The sequence below is a fragment of the Balearica regulorum genome, chromosome 14, assembly GCF_011004875.1.
Source record: "Balearica regulorum gibbericeps isolate bBalReg1 chromosome 14, bBalReg1.pri, whole genome shotgun sequence".
Classification (NCBI taxonomy): domain Eukaryota; kingdom Metazoa; phylum Chordata; class Aves; order Gruiformes; family Gruidae; genus Balearica; species Balearica regulorum.
In genome coordinates, this window is record NC_046197.1 from 8,143,890 (window position 1) to 8,156,549 (window position 12,660).

Genomic DNA, 12,660 nt, shown 5'->3' on the forward strand with positions numbered 1-12,660 from the left:
GTTTTCTCTTGTGCCATTGGAAACAAGGTGGTGAACTTATACGGGCAGCTCTCTAACTCCATATGGAGTTCTCATGTTTTACAGAAATGAGGGAATGGGACTTGATGAAGCTGAAGCTTTGGGAAAATCCCCTATTTAAGGATATTGTGAAAGTGGCCTATGTTACGTTAGAATTCATTGATGAATATATGGAATTCACTTACAACCCCTGACCAATTTGGCAGTTAAACCTCAGAACTGCTGAATGGAACTAGCAGACAGGTGCTCACCTACTCCTCAGTCTTTGCACCTCTTCACCAGTAATAGTAGTACCCAACATTGTTTTAATAAGGCCACTAAGTGAAAATTTGTCCGAAAGGTATGTTTATGTATGAGCTTCCATAATTCTCATGTTAACAAGCAGCTCTGACAACTTTTTATATTTAGCAGAATGACTGAAGCCCCCTGAGCTCTGTGAACATTATTTTCTGTTAAATAAAGTAGGACTTTAGTACCAGCTTTTAGCTTCTAGCAGGCAACTGCAAATTTTGCGCATCTTGCGAGGAGGTAATGTGATGAAAATATAAGGTCAACAAGCCTAAAGCAGGAATGCTGTTCTCTTCACAAAGCTCAGTGTGAAGTTTAGTAGCATGGATTTCTTAGAATCTTGGGAATTGCTTGAGAATTACTTTCCCAAATTGGCTTTGGCTTGGAAATTTTGAATACAAGCTGATTTGAATTACTGGATTTTGTAGCCTCTTTGTCTCATGCCAAATGGCAGAGCAGTTTCTGAACAATACTGCCAAGGGGGCCTCCACAGTTAGTTTAGGATTTATCATACAGCTCATTGCCTGCTCCATTTCTACAATGGAGGGGAAAATCACCCTTTAGAAGCATTATCTGAGATAGTAAAAGAAGTAGTTATTCTGCAACGCTATGGATCCCCAGATCAGACTTTTATGAGCTTGGTCTGTTTGGTTTTGGTTTTTTGTTTGGGTGTGGGGGTGGGTTTTTTTTTCATTTTGTGTGTATGATGATGCCCACATCCTCCCCTCATTTCCTGCCCCCCACCCCTGTTATACTCAAATATGACTTCAGGAATTAATGTGAAAATACCCTATTTTCACTGCCCTTTTGTCCCCAAACTGGGAATGAAATGTCCCATGTTTAACTTCTGCTTCTACACCTTTAAGCAGAAGATAATGGCTGCAGAAAATTAATTTTCTGCTGGTTTGTTAGCACTATAAAGACAGTGTAGGTGTACTTAAACAGAAGCAGTAAAAATGTGTGTCCATGCAAGTTTTCCAATTCAAGTAAATTGACTATAAATATGCTTATATTTAGAAGTATTCCATCACTACAAAGGCTACAGCAATTTAAGTTTAGAAAGGAAAAGAAACACCTGATATTTTCATTAAATTAGACAGGTTTACTTGCTCGAACTGTTTTTTGATAGGAATGAACTGCAGGGTTAAGCTGTCATGGTACTAATAATGTACCTCGGATAGTAAGCTCAACTTCAAAAGTGCTGATAAACTATAGCTACAAGGAGTTTGGTTAAGAAATGTGCAAAATGGATACCAAGTAGATCAAAAAAAGGTACAAAAGACATATTTAAGGAAATGTTTTCTTGGACCTCCCTCAGAGTGACATTTGCAGCCAGTAAGTTACCCAAAGCTCTTTCTGAAGTAAGCCACTTTGCTCTTAGCGATAGAAAATGACAATTACATTTTGAAATTTCTCTAAATATTTCCAGTGATAAAATACTGGTCATAAAAACCCAAGGAAAGTTAATGGGTGTTATTTAGACCCAAATTATCTCAATCTAATTTGATGGCTGACTGGGAGCTCAACAAGACTGAAAATCAGATGATATCTTAGTGCTGAACCTTCAACTTATCAGTGCTTTGTGATATACTTGAATGCACTTTTATATCCTGCATTATACAGCATACAATCACGGTAGTAAAACCAGATAGCCCTGGTATACTTAAAATTTACAAATATGTTTCTGACAATCTTGTAACCAATTAGTTATTTTTACAGTAAAATATTATGCATTCAAATTTTTGCTCTTTGAGAAGTACCCTTTTTTCTCCCAGCTCTCTCCTCCTCAGCCTGCTCAGTACAGATTAGTCCACACTTTTTATATATATAATATTCAGATAAACAGTATTGGAGAGTTTAATTGCAATTGTGAATCCAGCTGTAGCATGATGAGGTGTTTTAGAGGATTCTCAGCATATTTGCCTGTGCAACTGTTCTGACTGGAAACATCTCCTTTACATACTACATTTTCTGCATAATTACTTTGTCATGAGGTTAATTAATCTGTGTATTTACTTGGCACATGCAGTACAGAAAACAACTCTAGCATCATTTTATTACTTAAGTGCACCAGCTCTCTTACTGACCTGAAAGACTGTCTGGGCTCCAGCAAACAACTGGCATTTTAGTCAATAAACCATGCGTTATGGGCGCTTAGTTGTGTACACTGAAACAACGGATGAACACAAGTGTGTCTATAAGGTAAATAAAAGTTCTATAAATTATAAGGACATCATAAGCATTTTAATCAAAACATTTAAAAGTGAAAAGGTAGAAATGAACTCTTGAAGAAACTGTTGTGGAAAAGTACCTTTAAGCCATTTGTAGTGTGTTGTAAGACAAAGTGACAACATCCACTTGATCTGAGCCGTGTATAAGGTTATATAATAGTGAATTAATATTGATTTACTATAAATGTCTGTATTTGGATCTGATCACTAAGTGACTTTCACAGACTTCCCCTTTTCTGTAAACAGATATGCATTGGACTGGCACTCACTTAGAATCTTGGGATTTATAAGTGGCCTTGTCCTACTTTATGGAAACTTGACATGTCTTTACCTCTTACTGTCTTTTAAGTTGCGGATCTCCTATTTAGAACTTCCTGTGACATAGAGTAAAGGTAAGGGCTGAAACAGTATGAAAACTGAGGATGTATGGTGCTAATGGAGAAAAGTTCATTGGCAGTATCATAGGTACCATATGATACAGTTTCTAGGAGCAGATAATGCATCTTTTAACAGTTAAGATAATTATAGAGATTAATTTATGCTAATTTTTTTTTTTCTTACTGTATGTGCCATAAAAAGTTAAGGACTCATCTCACTCTCCCCAAGGAAGATAGTACTATGTTTAAATAATACCAAATAAATTATCTTTTCCTAAGCTATGCATCTAAGGTGGACATAAAACACTGATTATGTGACAAATAGGTACCATTAAACCCATGTTAATAGCCTTGGATGCAAATTGGCATTAAATTAGTCGTAAGATGATAAAAGGCCTGTTTAAGATTTCAAAGTAATTATTGCTAAATTAGCTTATCCTTGTATTACGAACCATCATGTTTTTGCAAAAACATGTGTCCATAGCACTTATAGTAAAATAATGGTTTGATTGAATTGTGTGCCCAAAAAGCAGTGCAGGATTTGGGTTGCCCTTAGCTATGTGGATGGCATCGTACTCTGGAATACTTCTACCTTTAGAATAAGCCATCAGGAGATATGCTAGTCTTCCAGCCTCCTCATGAGAATGCGTTTATGAAAGTACTTTGTAACAAGAGTACACTGCCCCTAAAATGAACACAGCATATTGGATTAAAAAAGTAATACACTCCCAAATTTTTTTGTTTTATAAAAATAAAAAGCATAATAAAACCACTTAGTGCACCTTGTTTCACTATTTCTACAGCTGGTTCAGCAGTGATAAATATGTATTCATGAATAATGTATTCAGCTGACAAAAATGTCATAAAGTAGTGATTTGTATTACTCAGCCACGTGTAGAAAGACTTTTAATGTGGAAAAAAATAGAAGTAGTAATTGTATAGAGCAAGTTTGGGGTTTTGGTGTTATGAAAGAAAATAGCCTTGATATTTTGGAAGAAAATTCTGAGTGCTGCTTGAAATAATGAGAACAAGACTCTGGGAACCACACTTAATAGAAATTAGAAAGAAATGCTGAGATGACTGCCATGGGCTTGAGTGGCCAATAGGAGGTGATGGCTACAGTCATGTCATAAAAGCCGCAGCAATATGTATCCCATATAACTCAGTGAGTTACAAGTGGAGTTTGCTAGCCTTTTTATCACTTTTTATTTGAATGAACCAGAAAAAAAAATAATAACCAACTGCTGTGATCTTCAGCAACCAAAGAATCTGTGAACCAGTCAGTTTCACAGGACTGGGACATTCCTGGACACCTTCTAAGACAAGAAGAAACTTTTAGGCAGACTTGGCAAGATAATTTGACTTAAATAGTCGAGGCTGATTTTTTTTCCACAGTTGTGAGAGTCACAGATGCATTGCCCCTCTAGTCCTAGCTAGCAGCAGCTCATTGCCAATCGTGGAGCACTCGCTCCCTTCAGGGAGTGTCTGGAACAGAAGACCTTTGGCTGTACAATTCAGTCTATAACCATTCTCTGAAGTTAGGTCATAATTCCTTACTGGTGCGCGTGAATATCTGCACTGCCTCCTGTTATCCTTAGATTGACCAGATTACATTGCTGGCACGTTCGTGGTACTTTGTTCACTCAGTTTGTGCCCTTTCTGAAAGCCTCTTGACAGTCTTGATTTGTATTTTGTGTCTGTATCTCTGGCAGTATCTGGGGTGGCTGCCACGGTCCTCTAAGTGTCCACTCTTCTTCCGGAGGCCACGTGCATTTTTGCATTGCAGTTGGTGCACTAAATCTGGTATGTGGGAACTACTGCATTGAATGTTGTGAGAGTGCTGTCAATTTTCTTTGTTTTGTCTTCAAATGTATGGCAGGAACTGCTGCAGTCTCAAGTGAGGGTGCAAATCTGTCCTCTCAAAGTAAAGGAGTTTCTACCCTCTAAAGTGCTTCATAATAAAGGCGCCATTCTAGGGGTAGTGTTCTGGATATGTGCCCTACATTTTATCACTAATTCCACTGCAAACTCATCTTTGTGCAATCATTAGGAAAGAAGTAACTCCCTTGAATGTCACTTCTCTTACTTCCCAACTCTCTTCCATCTGGGATGCATTATAGATAACTAAATTCTGATGACATGCTGCACTTCACAGAAATCAAAACCTTACTCAGAATTCCTCCTAGACAGAAGAACCTGCATTCCATCTAAGGAAAGCATTTGTATTAAGAACAGCTTAAGTGGTGTCACTGCTGGTGGCCATATATTGACCTTACCAATTGAGTTTTTATTTAACTATCTCGAAATGTATGCAGAACAGTATTGGGAACTGACAGAGGAAAACTGTTTTCTGATAATTTCTGAGGAAATTTTTTCCTGTCTCTGCAATGAAACTTTTTTCCCTGGAAACAATGTAAAGCAGAGTTGTGCTGACTTGAATGCTGTCTGCTGACCAATTTTGTTGATGCTAATTTTCATGTGACATTTTGGTTTTCATGAAACATGATAAGCCAGCTGAAGTACTTTTAGCAGCAAGTGTTCAGATTGCACTCAAGACCAAGTATAATTCAATTTTTGCTGTTCAGTGATACAAAGGGACTAGAAGGCCCACTGTCCTTCCACACCATAAAAAGAAATTGCTCTTTGATCCATATTTTCTCTGTAATCACACCAACACCTTTACCATCTCTTCAGCCTTTAAAGCAATGTGCATAGTGTGGCCAGTAAGGAATATGGCTCAGATGGTGAATGTGGGTCTTAATGGTCTTCGAGAATAACAGACAAATTACAGGTGACATTCACTTGAATAATCTTAATGGCCAAACTGTCCCTTGCAGAAATAGCTAACAAAATCCAGTTTTGCCTTCTCCTTTTCGTACTAAAATCAGAACAGTTTCCAATTACTTTTTTCAATTTAGTGTCTCCAGGAATTATTTTTTTCCTTGCGAGGGTGTCATGGGAGATGTTTTGAGATTCCTGTGTCTTTAAGTGGAGAGAGAAAAAGTGTTAGTTTGCACATCACTGACCTGAACATTTTCCTGGTGATTTCAGAAGATTAAGGAGCTCACTAATAAAAGTCATGACTCTCTGATCAGCCTCCAATGAAATGATACCTTCTGAGTGAATAAATTGCTTTCCAATCTTAAAATAAAGGTAGGATGTTGGAGTCATGCAGATCTCAACTTCTAGTACAGCTGGAATTAGAGTTTTAAACTCACTTAGCTTTGTTTGCTGGTTATTGGTCCTGAATAGAGCACGTTTACCCACTGATTTTAATTTATTTCAAGCACACAATAATACTCCAGTGACTGCTCTGTAAAAAGCTGTTAATGAACAGATCTCAAACATAGAAAGTGATTTTCTGATACAGAATTGTTGTATGCCTGCAGAATAGAAGTACAAATAGGTATGCTGTATATAGAGCTTCTCATCAAGACATCAGTGGTCTTTCTGGCTTCTAAGTTCCTGCACCCCTGAGGCTTTTCTCCTTTATTCACTGTTATAATCACCTTGTGTTGCCTTCACAGGGCATATAAAGGATGGTTTGGGTTTTGTTTTCATTCTTTAAAAAAAGTACTATAATAGGCATTCCTAAGTATAGCATTTAAGGATACATTTGCTGTAATTAATGTAATTACTGAAAGTTGTAGACACTATTCTTTAGCTGGTCTTTTTAAGGCATCTCAATTTATGGTAAATGGATTTATGTAATTTTTTTCTAATAGGTTGTTCCATATTAAATTCAAGTAATACAGTAATAAAAATAATAAATAAAAGTAAAATAAATAATACTACAGCTGAGCCATCACATAGGCTTAAAACTTGGAATTCAAAGCAGCTGCTTAAACATGGCACCAGCTAGCTATTTCCTTTTGCTTTGGTCTTATACAATCTGCTTCAGTAGAATTACTCCACTTTTATAGTGTTGGAAGTGACATCAGAATAAAACCCTTAAAGTGGTGAGGACAAAACTTACTGCTTTCTCATATTGATTTAAAAATGTACCTGAAACAAACTTTAGTTACTATTTAAAGCCATGAAGTCTGACTCCAGCTGTCAGACATGTACACTGACTCCTGTCAGCAAAGGCTCTGCCCACCTTATCAGAACAAAGACTTTTTTGGGGGGAGGCAGATGTAGTGTAACCTGTAGACAGATTATACTTGAAATAGAAATGTCCAAATGATTTCAAATTCAAGACTAGACAAGTGATGTGCTTGTTATTTCTTAACTTAGGAAGTAATAATTTGAAAACAAGAATTCTATGGTTGTTGCACTGTGAAATGTTTTGAACAATTTTACAGAGAGCATATTCAGTGGTAAGGTCTTACTCCACCTGTGATTCAGTAGTTTGCTCCTCAAAACCAAAGTTACCTAGGAATTTAACTAAATGAAGTAAGTTTCAGAAAAATCCAAAGGTAACATTGAATGTGCTGATTCTCCATGCTAGATCTGCCTTTTACAGATAGGAACATAAGGTAACTTCCTGCCCTCAGGCCATGTTTTCAGCCCTGGCTGCCATTAGTGGAATCTTTCATTCATGGAAGACACTGTATACCCATCGCATACCACTCTGCTCACAAGCTTTTGCTCACAATGAGACTTAAGCAAAAAAAAAAAAGGGGGGGGGGGGGAGCATTTACTGTTGTAATAATGTTTTCTTCTTTCTATTTTGAATTAAATTACTTAACAAAAGAGAAATCCTGCTCTTGGCAACATGTAGTACGGGAATCAATTCAATAGATCAGTAGGTAACTCAGGGTGGCTGCACTCTAGGTTTCTCATGTATGTATTCATAACACTAAAACCACTCTTTATTAATACTTATTCAGCTACTTTTTCAGGGCTGTGTAGCTGATCTGGTGTAACTCAGTAACACCTTATAAACTTTAGCTATTCAGATAGTTGTTTACTGCTCAGGAGGAGGGAATGGATGCCAAGATGTCCACGTGCACACTTGGAAGTATACACAGTTTGAGCCCATAAGGACTGTATAACTTACTAAAACTTGAGAATCACATTGATTATATTTATTGACCCAAACTCATCTTTTTGTTCATACAACAATATTTCTGCCTTTTAAAATAAGCTCAATTGAGTGAAATTAAAATCTTTGGATAAAGAACCAGTCTATTTCTGATCCTTTGTAGTCTGTCTCACCATCGCAACCCAATCTTTCCCACAGACTCAACTGTGGAACTAAAATTTTTTTAATATAATTTCCTGATGAGATTGCAAATATTATGTATTGACTTAAATAATGGTTGAGTCGGATCACTTGATAGACCCGAAGAGGATTAAAGCAGACAATAAAGGGCATAGTTTGAACTTTAGTATTTGTCTTTTACTATAATTTGTTTCACATGCAGATAGAACCTGCGACTTCTCTGCTGAGAACCACTTTTAAATCCCGTTACTATTCCCCACATCTCTATTGGGAACACCATGTCTCCATGTAGTTTAAATCCGCACACTGAGTTTACAGCCCTTAGAAATGTCAGCTTCTAACAGTTGATAATTCCTAACTCTAACCAAAGCAAAGCTGGCATTCAGTTATAGTAATGAAGCTTTTCTTTTAATGCACAGGAATAGCAGACTGTGAAGTATTCCAGTCAAGAGTTTTGTAATTTGAAACTAAATATAACTATCTGCTCCATGAAAACATTATTGTAAGCAAAGCAGGTGTGAGGTGGGGAGAAAAACCCTTGCAGTAGTGCTTGAATATGTAACTATACATGGCCTAAAGAAGGCTTATTTGCACCTTAAGACATGTAAATAATTTAGTACCTTAAAACTACTGGAGATTACTCTTACCTATGGAGTAAAAAAATAGTCTAGTCATAATTGAGGTCAGATTGTTTTCATGAACTAATGACTTCTCTGATAACAACCCAAATGTGCTGCAAAGTGATTAGCAAAAAAAGCATTTTACATGGTTTAGGAAGCTCTGTAATGACTTGTGTTGTCTTACTTTTGTATAACTACATTAAATACACAAGTTAGGGTTTTTTCCTCATTTGTATCTGAAAGATAGCATATATTTTGGTTTTGGACAGGATTTAGAATAGTTTGGGTTTGTTTTTGTTTTTAAAAGCCTGCCAAGACACACGGAATTCTGTTTCCTAGTTTGCAATTGTGTGATGCTTTTGGTTTCTTTGGATTCCTTTGTTTCTCTTGATCAAACTTTCTGTTTTAAGACTTGTATCTCAGAAAGCATGGTTGAGTCTCATTCGTGCTTTGTCATGAACTTCCAATATACTTCACTGATGCTCAATTGCTATCACTTGTATCAAACTGCTGTCTGGGAATGAACTGCGGATCTTTATTCTTTGTACACAAGCACCACTCCAGCCATGGGTGAGTGGTGATGATGTTGAAGTAGTGATGCAGAAAAGAATAGTTTACTCCCCAAGTCTCTACCAATTCTGCCTGTGGATAAGGACTTTTTTCTTCACAGGTTTCTCCATAAAGCCAGGTGATGGACAGCATTTATGCAGAGTTGAAAGGCTCTGATTGCTTACTGATCAGAGGAAAATCCTGCAAGAATGACTTCTTTAAAGGAGGCAGATAAGGAATGCTGCTCTTGTCACGAACTGAAACAAGAACGTAATGAACTAAGCAATGACAGTCACCTCTGAATTTTGTTTGCATACATATAAGAGAAAGTCATTGAGTTAGTAACATGACAGGATGCATCAAAATACCAAAACATCGGACAGTATGCTGTATAAAAAGTGTTGAGGACTTTCATCTTCACATTTCTGGGGTTTATCCAACTCTTGATTTATCTTCTAGTGAGGAGTATCCTCTGAACACAGTGGTGGATGATCTAGTGTGTGACTGCATAGTTTCCGTATCTTAGAACTGCTGGATTTTTATTTGGTTTAGAAATTATGAAAAAATACGGGGGGGGAACCCAGATCAATAATAATAAAGACTAATATGTAACTGAAGTTTCTACTGTACTATGATATAATTCTGTAATTGTGTCCTTAGTTGTTCTATTGCTTGCATTTCTGATCAAGCAGAACATGCTAAAGATGAATTTAAGCTACACGCTGTCCTTTTTGAGGGGTTTGTGCGTTAAAACCAGACCATCCTTTCTACCAGGGTACAGAGAAAGTTAGGTGAATGTTGAGTAATGTATTACCAGAGTGAGATAGCTCAAAGTAACTGCCCGTCCTGTTTTGCACTTACACGTTCCTATCTTACAGCAACTTTAGCTCCTGCTCTTCCTATTGCAATACAGTCAACAATACTGGAAGAAACACATATCCTCTAACTTCATTTAAATTTGTATTAAATAGAGAAATATATATTTTCTACAGAAATACATATATATATGCATACATAAATATATTCATATATATAAAAACCCTTTTCTGTTTTTCTTCTCTTATTATTGTATTGCTTGTTTAGTCAGTGTTTGACCATAACCAGGATTGTTAAGAACTGACATTAATTGTAAGTAATTGCATTTATTCTAAGATATAACTTGACATTATATTAACATTATTACTGATTACACCTGTGTCTCTACAAAGCATTTAATAGGAAAAATACATATTCCCTTCCTACCATTCAAACAGATGTGGAGAACTTTTGAAAAAAGGTAAGCAGTCTTTGGGGGTCATGTTGAAATATACTGTTAAATACCAAGAGCTGTGAGTACATTTTTAAGATGTTGATAGAGCTTCCTAGTCAGGAAGTTACCACTATTTGATACATTGAAATACTACACTCCAAGGAAATAGTGACTATTTAGTAACTCTCTGCATCTGCTCTAAAATTCATATTTAGAATTCTTTTAAACAAAGATCAGAAACAAGATTTAGCTTCTTCAGTGTCACTTGGTTTTCCATAGCTTTTAAACATTTTCATTTTGTGCACAAACCAATTTTAAAATACTCTAAGAATTCTTTATAGATATTAATGTACTCAAAATAGAAAATCAGTCAGTGAAGCAAGAATGAGTATAGTTATACTGAAAAATAACCTCTGGGTCCCTATAGCACAATTTGCTTTTTGTAAATAAGATGTATTTACAAATTATAAAATACTTGCCCAGTGTCTGTATTTTAATTTTTTAAAAAATAGTATATAAAGGCTGAAAAGGGGAAAAATTGTCACAATTTTAGTTTCAAAACACAATGAAGAAAGAATTCAGTGCACTTACAAATACATCCAAGTGTGCCAGCCTGTAGCCAGTCCGGAGAAGCAAACTGCAAACATAACATCTCTGTGCAAATAGTTATTACTGACTCAAGTCTACTTAAATTGTCCCCATCTAAATTCTTCATAGTCAAAGAACGGGGAGTACAAAAAGTGATCTCACATGTTCAGTCCAGCTACCACACTAGTGAAAGCTATATACTCCTCTTGAAATAGGAGGAGAAAACCAGCTGGAGCTAAGTCATCAGTTAGTTAAAATTGTTACAGTGCCAATAAAGCAGTTGACAACTTACTGGAGTCAATTAATCAGCCCCTAAATATTTTCTCACAGTGACTAAGATGTTTGTTTAGATAAAGCAGAAGAGCCTGAATTTCCTGAATCAATGCAGCATTTCATGTTTCTGTTAAAATTAATTTAATTTTAATGTACTAAAATTAATTTCAAAATAGGAGTCCTTAATTTTTATTTGGCTGCATGTAGAACTTCTTTGTGTGCTTGTGACTCCCACCAGTGTTCATTACACCTGCAACAAAGCTGGCTTGGGTTTGATTTGATTAGGTCTCTCTTTCCTAATTACATTCTTAAGAAGGATTATGGAGATGAAGGGTGAATATACAATAAAATAATAGATGACTATGGAAAGAAATCCTGCGATTGTGTTGAGAGTGACAAATTAAAATATTATTATCTTTAAACTCTGTATATGCTGACAGTACTTTGCGTCTGGAAAAGTTCTACACAGTTTACTATGGCGTTCGGTAGAATCAGCTGACAAAAGCAGCTTTTTCCCTAACTAGCTATCAGACTTGCTTCCAGGAAGTTCCCTGGAGGTGGAGGCTTGCATTTAGTTTGAAGGGTACGTGCATCTTTCTGTCTATTCAGCTTTAGACCTTAAAAACTCCCTGATATCTCACATCTGCATTTCTAGATCCTGCCCAGAAATTGCTTGTTATTAGTCTGGTTGTACTTCCATGGTAACTTTCAACAAAAAACGTTAGTGTCATAACTATCCAGCTAAAGTACATAAAAAATAGTTTCTATTTCCTTTTTCTCTTATGTCTTGTTCTTTATAAATATTATCTCAAAGGAGATGAAAATAAATTAAAGAAAAATCAGAATTCATCATTCTTTTTTTCTATGAAAGGATTATGAAAACGTGATGGGACTGCAGCTCCCTTTCATGGGATTTCTTAACATTATTTTGGGTCAATTTCAAGTGCTGCAAATCAGTGCAGCTCCTAACCTTTCAGTGAAACCATGCCAAGTTATACCAGTTCGGAATCAGGCTTATTTCAGCAATCCTTACTGCATTTAAAAAAAAAAAAAAAAATCCCGTTATTGATGTTTTATATCATGTAAACATTTGATTGTTAATAACACAATTGGAACAAATGCACATTTCTTTCTTTGACCATTGAACAAAATAACAAGAACTTTTATAGTAGAATCAAGGTAAGAAATATTAATAAAGTATTGTTAGAACCCTGTGCAGTTTCTATCTTTTTGATTTGTCCAGAGTTTTTTTCCAGGTGATGTCCAATACAAATACTCCCTGTTTGAAAATTGAGAGCAC